The sequence below is a fragment of the Oreochromis aureus genome, linkage group 3, assembly GCF_013358895.1.
Source record: "Oreochromis aureus strain Israel breed Guangdong linkage group 3, ZZ_aureus, whole genome shotgun sequence".
NCBI classification, from domain to species: domain Eukaryota; kingdom Metazoa; phylum Chordata; class Actinopteri; order Cichliformes; family Cichlidae; genus Oreochromis; species Oreochromis aureus.
Genome location: NC_052944.1, coordinates 14,397,792 through 14,416,189, shown reverse-complemented (window position 1 = coordinate 14,416,189; position 18,398 = coordinate 14,397,792). Strand labels below are relative to the sequence as shown.

General features: G+C 39.6%; 1 protein-coding gene and 2 non-coding genes across 3 annotated transcripts in view; 1 reads left to right on the top strand and 2 right to left on the bottom strand.

Moving 5' to 3' along the window:
• LOC116317890 (meiosis 1 associated protein) overlaps window positions 1-18,398 on the bottom strand; it is a 56,949-nt gene that overhangs the window by 13,665 nt on the left and 24,886 nt on the right. The window lies entirely within an intron of this gene.
• On the top strand, window positions 17,619-17,690 carry trnaa-cgc. The gene has a single exon. It is a non-coding gene; the product is annotated as a tRNA-Ala (tRNA).
• Window positions 18,076-18,147, bottom strand: trnaa-ugc. Its single transcript has one exon. It is a non-coding gene; the product is annotated as a tRNA-Ala (tRNA).

Below are 18,398 nucleotides of genomic sequence, written 5' to 3'. Positions count from 1 at the left end.
CTACCCGACTCACTGGACCCTCTACAGTTCGCATACCGCCACAACAGGTCCACTGATGATGCCATAGCCCTGACACTCCATGCTGCCCTGTCACACCTGGAGAAGAGAGACACGTATGTGAGAATGCTGTTTGTAGATTACAGCTCAGCATTCAACACCATCGTTCCCTCGAAGCTGGACAGGAAACTGCAGGATCTAGGACTGAGCAGCTCCCTCTGCAGCTGGATCCTTAACTTCCTGTCTGACAGACGCCAAGTGGTCAGACTGGGCAGCACCACCTCATCCCCCATCACACTGAACACTGGTGCTCCACAGGGGTGTGTACTGAGCCCTCTCCTGTACTCACTCTACACCTCACGACTGCACGGCCACTAACAACTCCAACATCATTGTGAAGTTTGCGGACGACACTACAGTGGTGGGTCTTATCACCAACGGTGATGAGACAGCCTACAGGGAGGAGGTCAGCGCCTGACCCACTGGTGTCAAGACAACCATCTCACCCTCAACGTCGCAAAGACAAAGGAGCTGATAGTGGACTTCCGGAGGTGCAGAGGAGTACACACCCCATCACCATCAACGGCGCCGCTGTGGAGAGAGTGAGCAGCTTCCGCTTCCTTGGTGTACATCTGGCTGAGGATCTTACGTGGTCAGTACACATAAACAAGACAGTGAAGAAGGCACAGCAGCGCCTCTTCTTTCTCAGGAGACTGAAAAGATTCGGCATGAGCCCCGCATCCTCAGGACCTTCTATCGCTGTGCCATTGAGAGCATCCTCACTGGATGCATCACCACCTGGTATGGCAACACCACCGCTTACAACCGCAAAGCTCTCCAGAGAGTAGTGCGGTGTGCTGAACGGATAATTGGAGGTGAGCTTCCCTCCTCCAAGACATCTACAGGAAGCGGTGCCTGAGGAAAGCGGGAGGATCATCAAGGACTCCAGTCACCCCAGCCATAAACTCTTCAGACTACTTCCATCAGGAAGGAGGTTCTGCAGCATCCGGTCCCGTACCAGCAGACTGAGAGACAGCTTTTTCCACCAGGCCATCAGACTGCTGAACACCTCATAGACACCTCACCCTCACTACTGGAACTTCAACATTATGCACTCCATACTGTACATTAATGCCACTGTTTTGCACATACCTACCTCTGTATATTTTATATTTTATATATCTTATTTTATTGTTTACTCTATTTCATTTGTAAAACATGTATATACACACTCACACACACACACACACACACGTAGAAAAACATATTTAGTACACACATTCAGTAATGTATATACCTTTATATATGGTACATATATTTATTACTTTTTAGATTAACCATTTTTATATTTTGCTTGTTGCACGTTATTGTATTTTGCACAACTCTGTTGCTTGTGAAGCTTGCACACAAGAATTTCACTCGCATGTACTGTACCAGTGTACCTGCACATGTGATGTGACAATAAAGGTGATTTGATTTGATTTGATTTGATTTGATCATCAGAAGAGGAAAAGAGACCCCAAGGACTTGCTCCACCCTCATCTCCTGCTTTCTCGCTTATCTCATCCCCTGATATCCATTACCAAATGACTATAGGCAAGCCTTACAGAATACCCCTCTCCTCTCTTTCCCTTGTTCTGCTCTTTAATAGTTAATGAGCCATCAGGACATGACTAATGGGACTAAAGGGAGAACAGGAGATCAGGAAGGACGGAGGAGAAGTTGACAGAAGGGAGGATGGAGAAGAGTAGGCAAAGTACTTAATCTCATCCTGTGAGGAGCACTGCGGAGAAAATAAGAAAGTTGAAATTCCTAGACTAAAATATGCCGATGCTTCTTTCATCTGTCAGATGGAACTACAGCACAGAAGATATTTTGGGTTCTTGGCCAAAGTTTGCAAAAGTGCCTTATCTAGAAATAAGTACATCCTCTGAGGGTGGGGGAGGAGGAGGGCGAAGATTAGGTTTGCTACTTTTTTGCTGATGGACACTTGCGGTAGGATTCCTGCTGTGTGAAGCTGAGAGGGATGAAGGCTGAGAGGGAGGATTTAGAGGATGACAAAACATGGACTAATGACACTTTAGCTTTACAAGTTGTCCTTTTATGTGTCAGAAAAAGCACACTGTCCTGACACATGCTACGTTGCTCTTGCTCTGAACACGGATAAAGAAGTTTTGGAAATTCTCTGGTACTCGGGGCCAGCTGGGTATCCCACTTTACAGCACTGCAGTGTTACTGAGCAAAAACCCAGTGACTGCAGAGAAAGAGTCTAAAAGAACAAGGCAACAAATATGGAGGAAACTGCAAACTCGCTTTAAAACAAAAAACAATCGGAAAAGCAATGATGGAAAAAGAGAAGCTGAGGTAAATGACCATACAGTCAGACCAGGAGAGCAAAAACACACAGGCAGGATGCGCTTTTGACTTTACGGAAATTGTGACACCGAGATAAGAGGAAAATCCTTGAGAGACAGACAGAGATGGAGAAAAGATGGTTGAAGCAAACTGACCGTTAGTCTCTCTCTCATAGCGTCTGAGGAATAAGACAGAGGGAGAGAGAGAGAGAGAGAGAGAGAGAAAGAATGGTGTATACAGAAGAGACAGGGGAGAAAGTATAAATACAGACAGGGAGGAGGAAGGAGAGGAGGCAGATGAAGACAAGATGAGTTAGAAAAGAGACGGGTGGGTGTGGTGGGTGACGGATGGTGGACCACACTCTAGCTGTGTGGTCCATCCAGAAGGAAAAAGGAAAGAGAAAATGAGGTGTATTCCTTTTCACTGCGGCATAAATAATTCGAGATGCACCCTTTGTGTCTGCTCTTTGCTGAGCAATACATTGAAGACCGAAGAGAATAGGTGAAAGTAGTCAACCCTGATATATGTGTCTGTGTGTGTTTGGAGAGATGGCAATGAGCTGAAGTAATGATGCTCTCTGTTTCTCTTTGGCAGGATTATCAGCGTTCATGAAGAATGTGTTTACACTGCTAAATCCTCACACAGATCTCCCTCTGCTCGGTTCACCAAGTGTGTGTTTATTGCAAGTCTGCAAGATCAAAAAAATCAATTATGTGTTATCGTTAAATCCTCCTATCGCTATCTCTTCTTGCTCCCTCTGTTTCTGTTCTCTGTGATCTGTTGGTATGAGACACCAAGACGCCATTAAATTGTGAGTCAGAGCAAGTGACCCATCCTGCTGATCTACAAGTCTAATAGTGCTCCTGAATTTCATTAGCATTTGCTTGTGTGTGTGTGTGTACCTGAGAAGATAAACCATGACATGCATGCTGAGGTAAGCATACAGGGTGGCAGTCGAATCTCATTAAGTGTGTGTGTGTCTCTATCAGGTGTCAGAAAGTCAGGGTGGTCACGAAGGGATTTATGATTGCTCCCCTCTTACACTAAGCACTGCACTGTAACCGTAGTGTTTAAATCCAGCAAAAAGACTAAAAATGTGACTAAATGTGACCAAAATGAGTGAGATCTACAGTAAGTGATGTAAAGATTTCAAAATAAACATTTTCTATGTTAGCTGTAAAATTCATGAACAGGAAATTTAACTTTTCAGTGCACTGCAACTTTATATATTTGCAGATCATGCTCATTTTTAACACAAAACAATTTATTTGCAAAAGCATAACTCACAATAGTGTGTTGAATAAACCTCAATACTACATATGGATGACATCTTTTCAAAATGTGGTACTTAAAGAAAGATTTATGAAGCTCTATTTAAGAAACACAATAAAACAGCATCCATACTCACATTTTCATTAACGTTTATAACCTACCTTAGTATGAGAAATTCATATCTAGTTAGGGTGTGGTTTCTCTTCCAAAGTGCCCGTCATGTTGCGCTATGTGTGTTTGTATATGTGCTTTTACATTAGAACAGATCATTTCTATAGAGGGCCCACTGTGTTTTTAAATGATAATAACTGTAGATTCTCTTACAAAAATATACAAAAACACTCTGAATCTAAGTTTAATAAAGGCACAGTTATATCCATTCATCATGTACATCACTGTAATGGTAACTTTGGGCTTTTAATCACTTCTTTGAACTGTTCTTTTCTCCAGGGTGGAATGATTGCACAGCAGACATCTTTAATGGGCACACAACTAATCCACACAGGGTCAAAAGTATACCTACACCTCCACTTCTATTTGGCCAACTGTCCCATAGCAAGTTGCTCTTCAATCAGACGCTTTTGGCCATCAACAAGCATAATTCTTTCTCAACTCATTATTATGGTTTTAAAACTTTGGGTATATACTCACTAACCTGTTCCCAGCAGCTACAGACAGCTGATGTGACTGAAAAAGGTGCTTTAAGCCCATTGCACACTTCCTCCTTGCACCAAATACCAGACAGACAAACAGCCACTTATTTTCCCTGGTAAAGTCCAAAACAAACATTAAAAGTGTCTCTACTTTAGACTCAGCAGCATCCCATAGCAGCTGTATCCCTCTCAGTCTTGTAGTCTCTATGTGTTTGTTAAATAAGATTGCAATAAGATAGCAGAAACTTGGTTTCTTTAAGATAAGTCGCACATTAGCTGATGAATCTGATGCTGACTTATCAAACGCAGTCAAGTGCAAGATGGCTTCCTTTTACATTAGTGTTCCTCGTCTGTCTCCATTGATCCAATTCTCTGATACCATATCCTCCTGACTCATATGTGATTAAAAACCAAATAGATGCAACTACGTTGCTTCCGATGACATCTTAGAGGCACGTCATTTTTTTTAATGATACACATAGACACACAGACACACATATATATGCACAAGCAAAAGGAGTCGAATACTTCATCAGATGAAAATGAAATGACTTCAGATTTCGCTGTAATTTCCCACAAGACTGTTTTCAGAAAAGGGCGGGAGGAGAAGTCATTTTGAGTTTGACAAAATGTGTTTTTACAAGATGGAGAAATCTGCCCAAGTGATTTGGCCACCTGCAACTCTGAAAACACCAAAGACATTGGTGTATCTTTACTAATGCACTAATGCAACTATTTCCTTTTGCTTTTGGTCATGTAAGAGATTACTACCCTGCTGACTCTATGTGTGCGCTTCTTCTAAATCTCCATTCCACGTCCAGTAAAACGTCCTTTTACTCTGTGCATTAGGAAGAGCACATCATTGTCATGACCACTGACCGGTGCAACATTAGCCTGTGAGTTAAAATTAATGACACTAACGCTCAATTAGAAGAGAAAGCTGAGCTCTTCCATGGAGCCCTGTTTTTACTCCTTCATAGAGATATGGATCAGCATGCTGGACACTGTGGCCTGTAATGCCATGAAAGCTTCTGACAGTCATTTTCTAATTCCAGAGAGCTCATGGAAATGGGGATTTTTAAAGTATGCTACATTAGCACATCAATAGTTTTGAATTATGTCTTGTGTATTAAGCTATTTAAATTCCCTTTATACATTTACAACATTTATATACACATTTATATGCAACATTTTAAATTTTATGCATAACATGCCATTTAACTTCACTGAAGAACAGGACACAAATTTCATAACCTGGATCTTAATTTTGTAGGTGTGGTCTATAATTTTCTTAGTCATCTGTTAGATATGGTTATATCACTTAAAGTACATTTCTAAAATTATTATCCCATATTCCCAAACATAGACAATTCTTTGCTTGAAAAAACATGAGATATCATCTTGGAGTCAAGTTGAGAGGTTTTTTTTGTAACTTGATCATTTACCAGCTAATTACCTGAAGTATGTGTGGTTGTTTTTGCTGGTTAAGCCATCTTGGCACATTTTGGGCCCTTTAGTGTAACTGACAGTGATTTAATTTCATGTTCTTTGTTTTATATTTGTTGGAAACATTTTTGTGATTTTGAATGAGCCGCTTATTGTGAGGTATGAAGTGCAGCTTCCAAGATGAACATGCTTTCCTGTTTGGCTACAGCAGTCAATGAGGTGCGTTCAATGTGTCTCTGTTAATTTGAGTTTCCATGTAAAACAGGCATTTATATGTACACTTATATTTGCTGGATTTATCTTGGCATCAGTGTTTTTTGGAAACCTTGTCACACATAATGGTTCAAATCATTTCACTTTCACTGGATATGTGAGACAAGCTAAAAGAGAATTATCGTTTTATGTTTAAGAAACTGATGTTTCTAAATATAATTGCTTTATTTTAATAGTTCTCACGATGAGTGATCCTGTTGGTGAGCTTGGAACAAACCATCTGTAAACAAAGAACTTGTCCGCATGGTGACTGGCGGGAGTAACACTTCAGTACCAACCGAACATCATTTAAATACCACAGGCTATCTGAGTGTTGGTGCTGACCATGTCCCTCATATTATGAGCGCAATGTACCAATCTACTTTGAACTGCTTTTATCTTTAAAGTCGTGCTTTCTGCTTTTTAATTCTTCGTGAACTTCTTCGAGTGGTAACTCCCCACTACTTATGGTTATAAGCGGTTGAAGAAGTTAAACGGACTGGTTCTTATACGGCACTTTTCTACACTACATGAGCACTCAAAGCTCTTTATACAACATATCTCATTTAGACAAGCACTTTTTTTCCCCCTATTTTTTCTATTTCTATCTAACATTCACACTCCAGCGAATGCATCAAAAGCAACGCATGGTTCAATATCTTGCCGAAGGATACTTTGGCATGCAGACTGAGCAGCAGTGATTGGTAGATTACCTGCTCTACCTCCTGAGCCACAGCCGCTACTTTTAATAAGTAATAAGCTTTGAATAAGTAATTTCATTCGTTTAACAGTTACATACAAATAACAGTAACATAGTTATCACACAGTTACCTCTATTAATTTGTTTCCTTCACAATTATATTAAGTAAGCAATAATCCTAATTTAACTCAAAAGTATGTTTTGTTTGAACTCTTATCAAATTAATATAGAGAGGAGGCATTACAGCTATGAGCAACAACCTGAAATGAACTCTGATAAATGTACATAAACATAAAGGAAGGGTCAATGAACATCTGTCTGTGGAATTTCCCTCTGACATCCTTGTTTCACTTATACAGTGACAGCACCCACTCTGTCCTCTGTCAGTACGTCTGTGTGAGCATTAATGATGAATAGTTCGCTGATGTACTTTGAGACTGTGACAAATAGGACATTGATCATGTGGTCTGAAACACGGGCACTCAACAAACCAGCCGCTGTGTGACCCAATTGCCTCACAGACATTTGTGTTAAAGCCATGCGGTCATGGGGGCAATTAAAGAAGACAGACACTTGAAGAGTACAAGAGGATGAGGGGGAAGAATAGCCCTGTTATCTAGCTGTCATCTTAAGAGGAAGAACAAAGGGAGAGAAAAAAGGGAGCGCCAGAACAAGAAATACTACAGAGCTGGTTGAATAATAGGACTATTCATATTTGATGGCTGATTGGGTGTGTTACAGGATTCTGGAGAATTTGTTTCTGCGTATGTGCAAAGTGCAAGTGGATGTAACATGAAAAATATTTGAACAAACATGCTACATTAATTAACACCAAGAGATACTTAACTCAGATGGAGCTACCACAGAAAAGACAAACTTAGCCTATGAATCTTAGCAGTGAAGTTAGTGTTGAAGCCTGCAATCTTTCCACCGGCAACCAGAGGGAGACTCGTTTGGTTGCAAAAACATCAGACTGCATAGAAGTCTATGAGAAAACACCCCAACTGCTCACTTACTATAAAGTAAATACTTTGACGATATAGGTTTAGTTTGTGTTGAATAAATAACGACAGTGTCATATTCCATGCGGTGGGCTATCTGATGCTGTATTTACCTTAATGCTCAGGACCAATTTTTTTTTTTTTATTATGTCCTGATACATCAAACCTTAGAACTGAAAAGGGGTGCATTTTGTTTTTACCATGAATAAGGTCTCTTAAGAGATTTGTTCCAATCCCAGTTTAACGAATCTGAGAAACAGATTCAAATTGAAACCCAGGATATTATTCACAGCTATGTAAACCAGGGAATGAGTATATGAATGGCATAGAAAACTACAAACTTTGGTTTTATTTCCAAACCAGCCATGGTACACTGAAGATGGCCAATGGATGGAAATAAAGTGACGGCAAAAGATCAACTGCCTCATTTCAAGCAGAATCTGGAAATAGCAGGTGGTTAGTTGGAAGAGAAAGACAGAAAGCCAGAGAGGATGGCAGCTGGGTGACTTCTTTGAAGCACTTGAAAAAGACAAGAGGACAGAGGAGAGGAAGCACTCTGCAGACTGCACTTCATGGAGGCACATAAGAGAGAAGAGGGTTAGAGGAAATGAAAGGAAACCAGAAAAGATGATGCACCAAATAATCTCCTTCAAAGCATACTTTTTAGAAGACCTAAAAATGACAACAGCTAATCACAAGTAAAAAAACACTAAAAAGCTCCAGGAATCAAAAAATTGCTTTTGTTTTTTTGTGCATGTGTCAAAATGATGTCATTCTGTCATAGTGTTCCTTGCTGGTTTCGGTGAGATATACCTGACAGTGACTGAGAGAGTGAAAGTGCATGCACAACATTTGCCATAGGGGCTAAAGACTGATGGACCTTGTGGAACCAACAGCATTGACCCCAAATAAGTATAACCACATGAACATTTAGTTTGTGCATCTAACAACGTTTTTATATACAAAAGCTGGATAGAGTGCAGCATGTAGAAGACAACAGGAATATTCTCAGTACTAAAAACAACTTGATCTCAAACAAAAAGCTGCTATTTGTGTTCTCATATACAATTATGCATAAGAACAACTAGAAAAATCGGCCTGTGTATGTGCTGCGCAGTGCTGCAGGGTGTGAGAGAGCTGTGCTTGCCCTTGCACACGAGCTGAGACACATAGATCTCAACTTTGTCCGATGCTGCCCTTTTGTACACACTGCACACAACAGGAAGCTGACCCTTACAGATGCTTTTTCACTACTGGAAATACTTTGTTTGGTTCAGGCGAGGGTGTTCTTTGGATGGAGTGTGCAGGGGGCGGGATATATGACTGCAAATTTTCTGGACAACTCCCTGCTCTATTGTTATATGGATTCCAACTGATATTAAACTGACTCTGTCCATGAGACTTGGAAGGATTATCACTGCTTAATGTCCAATCTGGCACAATTTTTGCTGGGTAATGTCTCAAAAAACTCAGGAGTGAATGTTGGAAACAACCATCTATTAATATTACTGCAAATTAGAAACAAATTGGTCAGGATAAATGTTATTATGTAGATGGTATTTCTGCTTAGGGAATTCTCCAGTTTCTACTCACAAACAGCTTGAGAGACATGTGCAGTGGTAATCTTGTGCGTGCCTGCTGTTGTGACTTGTACAGAAAAATGACCAGGGTGCTCATTCAGACATGAAACCAGCCCGTTTAGATTGCATGAATGCATGTCTGAAAGAGGCTCAGTGACTCCCACACACTTCTGTCCTCAAACCATAGAGGACCATAAGCACATGTGGCTTCATGTGAAAGAAAACAGGCAGAAAAAAATAAAGGGCGACAGAACAGACCTACACAACAGGGTATAGCAAAGAAATGAGAGCAGATGCTAAAAAAAGAAGAAAACAACACGATCCTTTACTTTGCCTTATATTTTTCACCACAATCAGAATTTTAAGTTTGGTTATGCACCCTTCTGCCTCCAGTCCTGATGGAGCTGAAGGCAGAAGATAGATGTGACTGATGGAGCAGGACAGTGACAGACAGTGGCAGGTAGATAGAGGATGGTGTTTGATTGCTGTGAACCACTCTGAGTAACCTCTTCTTATTTTGTTTTTTTCTTTTTCTGCTCACTCTTTTGACATTCTCTTTTCCAACTTTGTGTGAACCCCACAAAGAAAGAAAGAAAGAAAGAAAGGAAGGAAGAAAGGAAGAAAGAAAGAAAGGAAGAATGAGGGAAGATAACTGAAACTGCTTCTTTTGGCTGCCAAAATTCTGCACGTGTCTGCAAACCACAACTACAGGAAAACCATATGAGACCCCACCCTATGTTCTACCAGAGGCTTCCTTTCATGAATAGAAACTGTAGATTTATTTTCTCAAACAGATGGGGCTAAAATGATTTAAAAAGATCTAGAAGAATGAAGACACAAGTGTTAGGAGAGATTAGACAAATTATTTTTTGTATTTTAGTGTGACCATGATCCTGAGCAACCAGCCAATCTCAGCAAGATACTAATAGACACCATATACTGGTGTGAACGGTGATACCAGTCTCCATCTGTGAGGCCACCTGCTGCTCTGCTAATACAGTGGTGTGAACTGCCTGACCTTGCCGATGCCTGTGTGTAGTGAAATGAAAAATATGGATTCTGATTTTCAGACAATAAAAAAATGGTTTCTCTCTCCTTCTGTCCTCTGTACGCATTTTAAGACACAATTATCTAAGCATGTGCTTTCTCTCTTGGTGAAAGCTTTGCAATGGTTACAGTGTGTCTGTCTCTCAGGAGGTCTGGGTGGGGTTTCCTTTGGAGGACCTCTGTGCACATTTAGCCACAATGCACTAAACTGAACTAGCTGACTATCACGGAAAAATGAACTGAATGGGAGAGACGGGGAGAAACTGAAGAAAAAAGTTTGTGAGGGCGAAAAGACCCTCGGGTGAAAGACTGCAGGTATGTTGAAATAGTAGCTGAGAAGGAAATGGTTCGGTGGAAAGTTGTTTTTACACAGAGCCAACTACACTAAAGTGTAGAAATGGTATTTATTAACACCTCAGAGTTGAGTTGGAGTGAGCTGTATGAGGTTCAAGAAGTGACCCGATCAGAAATACCTTCATTGTTCAGTTTCCTTGTTGAGATGCTTTGGTGGAAGAAAGAAATTTATACCAAACTCTCACATCTGACTCTGTAGTGCAGCATTAAATAGAACTGAGTGGCATGGTTTGTGCCTCAAGTGGAGTAGTATCTGTAATTTCCCAACCTTTTCTTACTTCTGCATTCTGATGCTTCGTAAGGACCCGTCAGCTTCATATTGTGATGCACTGGGTACACTTTCAAGTCAATTTTCATTGTGCTGGGGAGTCTGATGGGTTCTATTCATAGTGTTGGTGTTTTTTCATCTGAAAATCCCTGAAAGTGGTAATGTCTCTCCCAGATCTCCAGTTGGGTGACATCTAAAGACTTGCTCACCTTACACTGCTGCCAGGATGAAAGTTTTCGAAAATATGGACAGCTACATGTATTTTCGATCTGGATGGGTAAATGGAAGGTGAGGAACAAGAAATCGATCATTATTAAGGCAAGGACAGACGCTACATAGCTGGATTAAACAAACTACCACAAGTAAATCTTACATTTTTGTTTATCTGGATATTTACAGTGTAGGGCCAGAAAAGTTCCACTAGTATTAATTTATCACAGTTGACCAAGTATTTTTTCAATGCCAGGTAAAGCATTCCTAGTTTAATGCTGCGTTCCAGATACTGGGAATGACATCACTCCTGAATTAGCACGTTCCAGAAAAAGCCAGGAAAAATCGGATTTGTTTTGGTTCTTAACAAGGTAGAGCCATTCAGGCATCACCAGCAATAATTTGCACATAAAAAACACATTAATGGAGATCAGAGCTTGATGACTGCTCTGCAATTGGCTTTTTGATGAGTCAAAAATACACAACAGTGGCAGTACAGATGAAAAAATTTACTACTTTACACTACTTTACATTCAGTGCCGCCATCTTGGATTAGTTTTTATTGGTCTGCTCTTTACAAGTGGGCTATACATTTCTGATTGGGAACTTCCAGTTGGGAATTTCAATCTTCCGACTTATTGTATAAGTACAATCACTGTACAACCCAGTAATGGTGGCGCAGCCTGCAACTTTTGAGAAATAGAGATATGAACATTACTTTTTTCGAACTCAAACACTAAAAGAAAGACTGTATGTTTTCCTTCATTAGGATACGGATTTGTGCCAGCCAGTGTATGGGACTGTAGCCTAAGGTTTCATTAACATTAAGATCCTAACTTTGCTGTCTCTGCAGAGAACATCTGAAACTTTCTGAATGACCTTTGGATCCCTGGTCACCTTCCTAACCACCTTTATACATAATGACAAAATGACAACAGTGCCCTAGTGTCTGTCAGTGAAGGAATACCAAATTATGTTTGCATAAAAAAAACTAATTCTGGCTACCTGCCGAACTTAAACTCATGTGACCTAACATATGGCATCAGGATGAAGTGACAACAGTCTTCACAACTCCAAATGACCACAGTTAATATAGCCTCATCTCGAAGCATCATTTCTGGCAAAACATCTTCAAGCATTGATTCTGCTAAAGCATCGATAGAAAAGCTCACAGGTTTCTTTTATATTAGTATTAACTTCTTGTACAGAGGAAGCCAACTGAGGGGAGTAGTTGCCTCTGGGGATCGATGAAGTTTCATATTATCATTGTAATGTAATACAAGAAATATGACTCATTGTGAGCCCTGAGGATGAAGTCTTGCCTTACTCTTTTTATAATTCTTGACTGTGGGCCAGTGGATTATAATCCTCCTCTCAAGGGACAAAAATTTTCACAGTTATTATTCTTGCGACTCGAAATGGATTTGTGGGATGTGTGCTGATCCAAGTGCAACTGTGTGGGGTGTGGAAATGGGTTAAGTGTTCTGAAGGAGGCAAATAAGGAGAAGGAAAACACTTCTAAACAAAAAGAGCATTTCTTATCCGAGGTGGCAGCCACAACGATAACAAGGCATACAGCACATACTCCAGGCACTGTAACAGTTAATGTGATTACACAATACAGAACACCCACCACAGTTCGTGAAATGAAGATATGGAACCCAAATTCTTCTAAACAGCTTCCTTGAGGAATGGAGCAGGCAGGTCAGATATTCAATAGGAAAGTATTCCATAAAAATTATGTACCAGATTGTTTTGCTGGGGGTTTGTCATTTATCCAAGATAGAAAAATGTTTTCCTTACAGCATGTGCAAGGATATCGTAAAGCCTATTACAGCTGCCATCAGTAATATTATCCTGACTCGGATGTCCCAACAGCAGAGATACAGTGTCCATTTTCAAGTATTCTTTCCACATCCTGCAACATATCTATCCAATAGGATTGGATATTTTGGCATGACCAAACACAGTGTATGTAGGTTTCCACTGAAGTCTTTCACTTCAGTGGAAAGTTGATGATTCATCTGGTGCCTTTTATTGTGAGAGATCGATTAATGGCCATGAGTACCATTCATAGAGAGTTAGGGAATGGTTACAAGCACAGATTTGTAAGATGGTGAAAGATGTACCCTTAGGCCCCCTCAGAGATGGTCTTTCCCCTTGACGTTTAAAAACATACATGCTCGACATTGTATTTAAGGTCAATTAGGGCAAACTGCATCCGGATTGCATTGGATTATGTAACTATTTCATCATATTTTCATATTTATAATTTTATTATATTTTGATTTTATCTGTACTATGATCTTATGGAAAGCACTTTGGTGTACTTCGGTCTTTGAAATGTGCTATATAAATAAACTTTGATTTGATTTGATTTGACTCCCTGCTCAAACCAGTATTCCTCCCTGTCCTCCCCATGTGTATATCATCATCATTGAAAGAGTGTCCACTGGTTTGTATGTGTAAATAGACTATGGAGTCCTGGCCTGACGAGTAAGCTCGTGTGTTTCGCCATCCTCTTAGTGTAAAAATGTATTCCCACGTATAAATCATGGGAACCCTCCTGAAACTTAACAGCATATGCCATATTACTCTGTTTTTGCTGGGGGACCTGATCCTTGGGGTGGACCAGTTTTTGGTGCAGAGTGTTTTGGGATTTGAAAGCCACAGAGACGCGGGGTTTTACACTAGAATGTTTGTCACATTCAACATATCACACTGATTCAACACATTGTAAAAATGTGACAGTGCGTTTTTGGTTGGGCCAAGGAGAAGCAATTGCTCTGCTACTGATATTGTGCCATTAGTGTTAAAAGCAGTTTTGTTTTAGTAATGAAGTCCCTAACCTTAAGGTATCTGAAGTTTTTTTTAATTTTTTAAACATTACTTTCTGTAAAATTGCTGTAGATAGTTTTTTTATGCTTGCCACTTCTTTTGTCCTCCACTTGTTCACTTTCTTCAGATTTTTTAAGGACACAGCATGCTGAGATATGCAACTTTCAGCTAATAACTCTTTGGGAATTACCTCGTTGGTGCAAAAATATTCTTTCATTGCTGTCAAACTGTGTTTTCTTTAGTATTTTTCATAGATGCAACTAACAAAATGGGAAAAAACGATGTGCTTTTGCAACCGACTACTAGTAACAAAGTGCCTAAAGATAAAATTTAAAATTGGTTCTTTGCTAAGTTGTCTGTTTTATGTAGATCCCTGGAGTTAGGTCTCTTTTTTATGTTTGAATGATTTATAGCTCTGTGTTAAGTGGCTTAGAAATTTAAGAAAACATTCCTCTGAAAATGGTCAAGTACAAGGACATATATACATCTTTTTGTAGCATTAATATGCTGATCATTTCATCCTGTCATGCACAAAGTGCATGCTAGTCTGATACGAATTCCCTTGCAGCTTATCTTCCACAGTTATAGACGGAAAGTAGCGTTTTGCTGAAAGGAGTTTAGTTTTAATCTGAGCAGACCCACTTTTTGAAAAATCACAGACGGTTAAGGCAGAGAGGCACAATAAATCTAGGTTAATACATCGTAAATCTATGGTAATACAAGAGAGATAACGTGAAAGAAGATAAAAAGAAAGAAGAAATGTGAAGTATCCCATTTCACAGAAAGCGAGAAGTATGAGGGAGGGGCAAGAGTTAGAGACAAAACTTTCTCCTCCTAAAAAGAACGGGAAAGAGGAAAAGGGAGGTGGTAAGGAGGAGAAAGTAATTAGGTAGTTGGAGAAAGAAGAGAAGAAATGAGGTAAAAAGTCCTATCATCTTTCTGTTACGCTTTGACAGAGCAAGGCAGAAGGGTATGATTAAAAGAAAAGTGAAAATTAACACTGGGAAGGACCACACATGCTTGTAATATATATAAATATGTGCACACATATACACACACAGACTGGAGAAAGGTTCAAAGAAAGACACTCATGAGTCATTTAGACATATTTGCACATAGAACACATAAAAGTGTAAATATAAATATAAGTGCAAATATAAAAATAAAAAAGCAACAACACAACCTGCAAAAATGGAGACATATAAGCAGAATTACAAACACACACAGTTCTGTGTTCCTTTAGGCCTAAAAACAAGAACTGTCATCTGTCCCCCATAAAAGCTTCTTATCGCTTGTACAAACTGGACAGACAGCAAAAGAAAACAAAAATCTGGAGGGGAAAAGACTGAGCTGCAGCACTGTGGTTTGTGAACAGTGAGAGAGATATGAAAAGGACAGGGGAGTGAGAGATGGTAAGAAAAAGAGAGAGAGGATTAGGGGAGATATAATGGGCTATAATCCTTTTCTATTGAGAGATGGATGCCAGAATCGCTGACAGGGTGTCAGTTTGAAAGAGCTATTTGCCCAAGATATGAGACTGCTTTTAGACTGCTTCTACCTTCAGCTCTGAGGTCTTACGAAAAAAAAAAACAAAAAAACCCCCCAACAACAACCCCAAAACACAAAAGCACAAAGAGACCAATCTATTTAACTTAATGCTTTTTAAATGAATTGTTTTAATTTAGTAATAATTTTCATTACTATAATCGAACACATAGTAATAGTCATATTAGTGTTTTTAAGAAGGAACTATAGGAAATTCAAACATTGAAACAAAGTCTAATTTATTTTGCTTATGATCAGTAAGCCGTCAACACTATAGATGTAAAATGACATGTATTTATGTGATGATTTGACAAGGTGAAGAAAATTCCCAGCCATGTAACAGGCTTTTTATCGCTACAACTCAAGACTCCCTGTACTAGCAGGGAGATGGAAACCCCCCCACACAAAAAACTAAAACAGGTTCACTCGAGACTTGTCTTTTATTTATGTATTTTTTAAATTGTAAATTAGGGCCACATTGCATTATTGTTTTGATTTTTAGAAATGTCTTTTGACCACTACGCAATAAATGTAAGCAATTTTGTTTAACTCATGAATAATAACTCTTTTGTAATTTCTAAGCTGATATCTGACTTCCTGTTTATTAAAATAGTGTCAGTGTGTCTGTCAGTGATGTTACCTTATGTCATCTATATATTACAATAAGAAGCAGTAACAAAAATTAGTGTCTTAACCTTCTGGGACCTAAGCCATCACAGGTGGTACAGTAATGCTAACTCTAATCCTACCCTGGAAAAGTCTGGTGTGAAATGGTTTTCTTACATTTTAGAGAAAGGCAAAAAAATATATTTTTGATGGGTGTCAGTCAAAATGTTTTTAATCCCTCTGATCCGTGACTGTCAAGACTTGGGAGAACAAAAACAAAAATGACATATTCTGATTGCCTCGGGTTAGAAAAAAAGGTTAGGGTTAGGGTTATCACCTAACATGACAATACCAGGGCTAATGATAAAAAATATTAGTGACCATTTTCTTAATGACTTTCTGCTCCTCAGTGGTGAGCTGGTAATGGTCGTACTAATAGTCCCTTTGAGAATGACATGAAAATGATTTATTGAGGAGAATGTGTCTTTTGTATCACTGCAGAGCACACAGACATGAAAGCTGTGTGGGTATACAGTCGTTTGTTCCAGCAGACTGCTTCTACAAAGGTTTGTCAAAGAATGGGTCCTTCTCAGGAGCTCAGTTAATTCCAGGGTGGTACTGTGATAGGACGCCACCAGTCCAGCTGTAAAATTTCCTTGTTATGATATTCCACAGTCAGTTAGCGGTAATTTAACAAAGTGCCACAAGATGGTAGGCCACCTGAGGTGCATAGTGCGCATAGGTCGCCAACTTTCTGCAGAGTCAATTACTACAGATCTCCAAACTTCACATGGCCTTCAGATTAGCTCAAGAACAGTGCATAGAGAGCTTTAATGGAATGTGTTTCCATGGCCAAGCAGCTGCATCCAAGCCTTACATCACCAAGTTCATTGCAAGTGTCTGATCCAGTGATGAAAGCCACTGGGCTCTAGAGCAGTGGAGACATGTTCTTTGAAGTGATGAATCACGCTTTTCCATCTGGCAATCGGATAGACAATTCTGGGTTGGGCGGTTGCTTTTGTGGGATTATGGTGTTGGGTTGCTTGTTAGGAGCTGGTCTCAGCCCCTTTGTTCCAGTGAAAAGAACTCTTAATGTTTCAGCATACCAAGACGTTTTGGACAATTTCATGCTCCCAGATTAGTGGGAACAGTTTGGGGATGGCTCGTTCCTACTCCAACATGACTGCGTATCAAATGCATAAAGCAAGGCCCATAAAGACATGGATGAATGAATCTGGTGTGGAAAAACTCGACTGGCCTGCACAGAGTCCTGACCTCAACCTTATAGAACACCTTTCGGATGAATTAGAGCTGAGACTGTAAGCCAGGACTTTTAGAAGAACAGTCAAAAAATACAAAATAATTATCACCTGTTAATCTTCAGTTACTGGACATCCAGACTAGTCATTTGTAGTCCAAAGAATAAAAGACCGTCTCACAGCAACCAAAGGCTAAACAGCGGGATAATATTATGGGATCAGGTTGCTGCTGCAAGGGGATGTAGCTCAGTGGTAGAGCGCATGCTTCGCATGTTTGAGGTCCTGGGTTCAATCCCCAGCATCTCCACCTTTCTAATGCTGTAGTGTAGCTTTGGATTGACATACTGTGATAAACTCATTACTGCTTTGTAGTAATATCGGTCACCAACACAGTATACTGATTGGCACTCCATGCTATAACATGCTAATGTAGTTGGTGTTCTCTATTTCTTAATTCTGCATTTTATTAAAAAGAACTGTTGTTAAAAGGTACTTAGGTAGTGACTGCCTTAACCCTTGGGTCTCACAAATTATTGTAATTTATTAGATCTCAGCCTCAGGTCATACTATAAGAAAATCAACTTATATTTAGTAGTTATGATTGATGATTCATCTTGTATTACTTTAACCCCGGTGAATATGAAAATTATATATATTTTGACAGTCTAAAGCCGATTAAAGGATTGAAAAGTTGGAGATGCTGGGGATTGAACCCAGGGCCTCATACATGCAAAGCATGCGCTCTACCACTGAGCTACATCCCTTTCTTGTTGCTTTTGTTATGGCAGCTTTTATGTCAAAGACATTTTGTTTTCTCACATCCTGAGTTTGATTTTTTTTAAGTGAACCCTCCACAAAAATAATAATAAAGTATCAATTTTGAATCTTATTGTCACCACTGTTATATCTAAGGATAGGAATTGATAAGAATTTAGCGATTTTGATTCCATTATCGATATCACTCATTGATTCGATTCCTTATCGATTGTCATTGGGTTCTCATTGGCTCCATTGT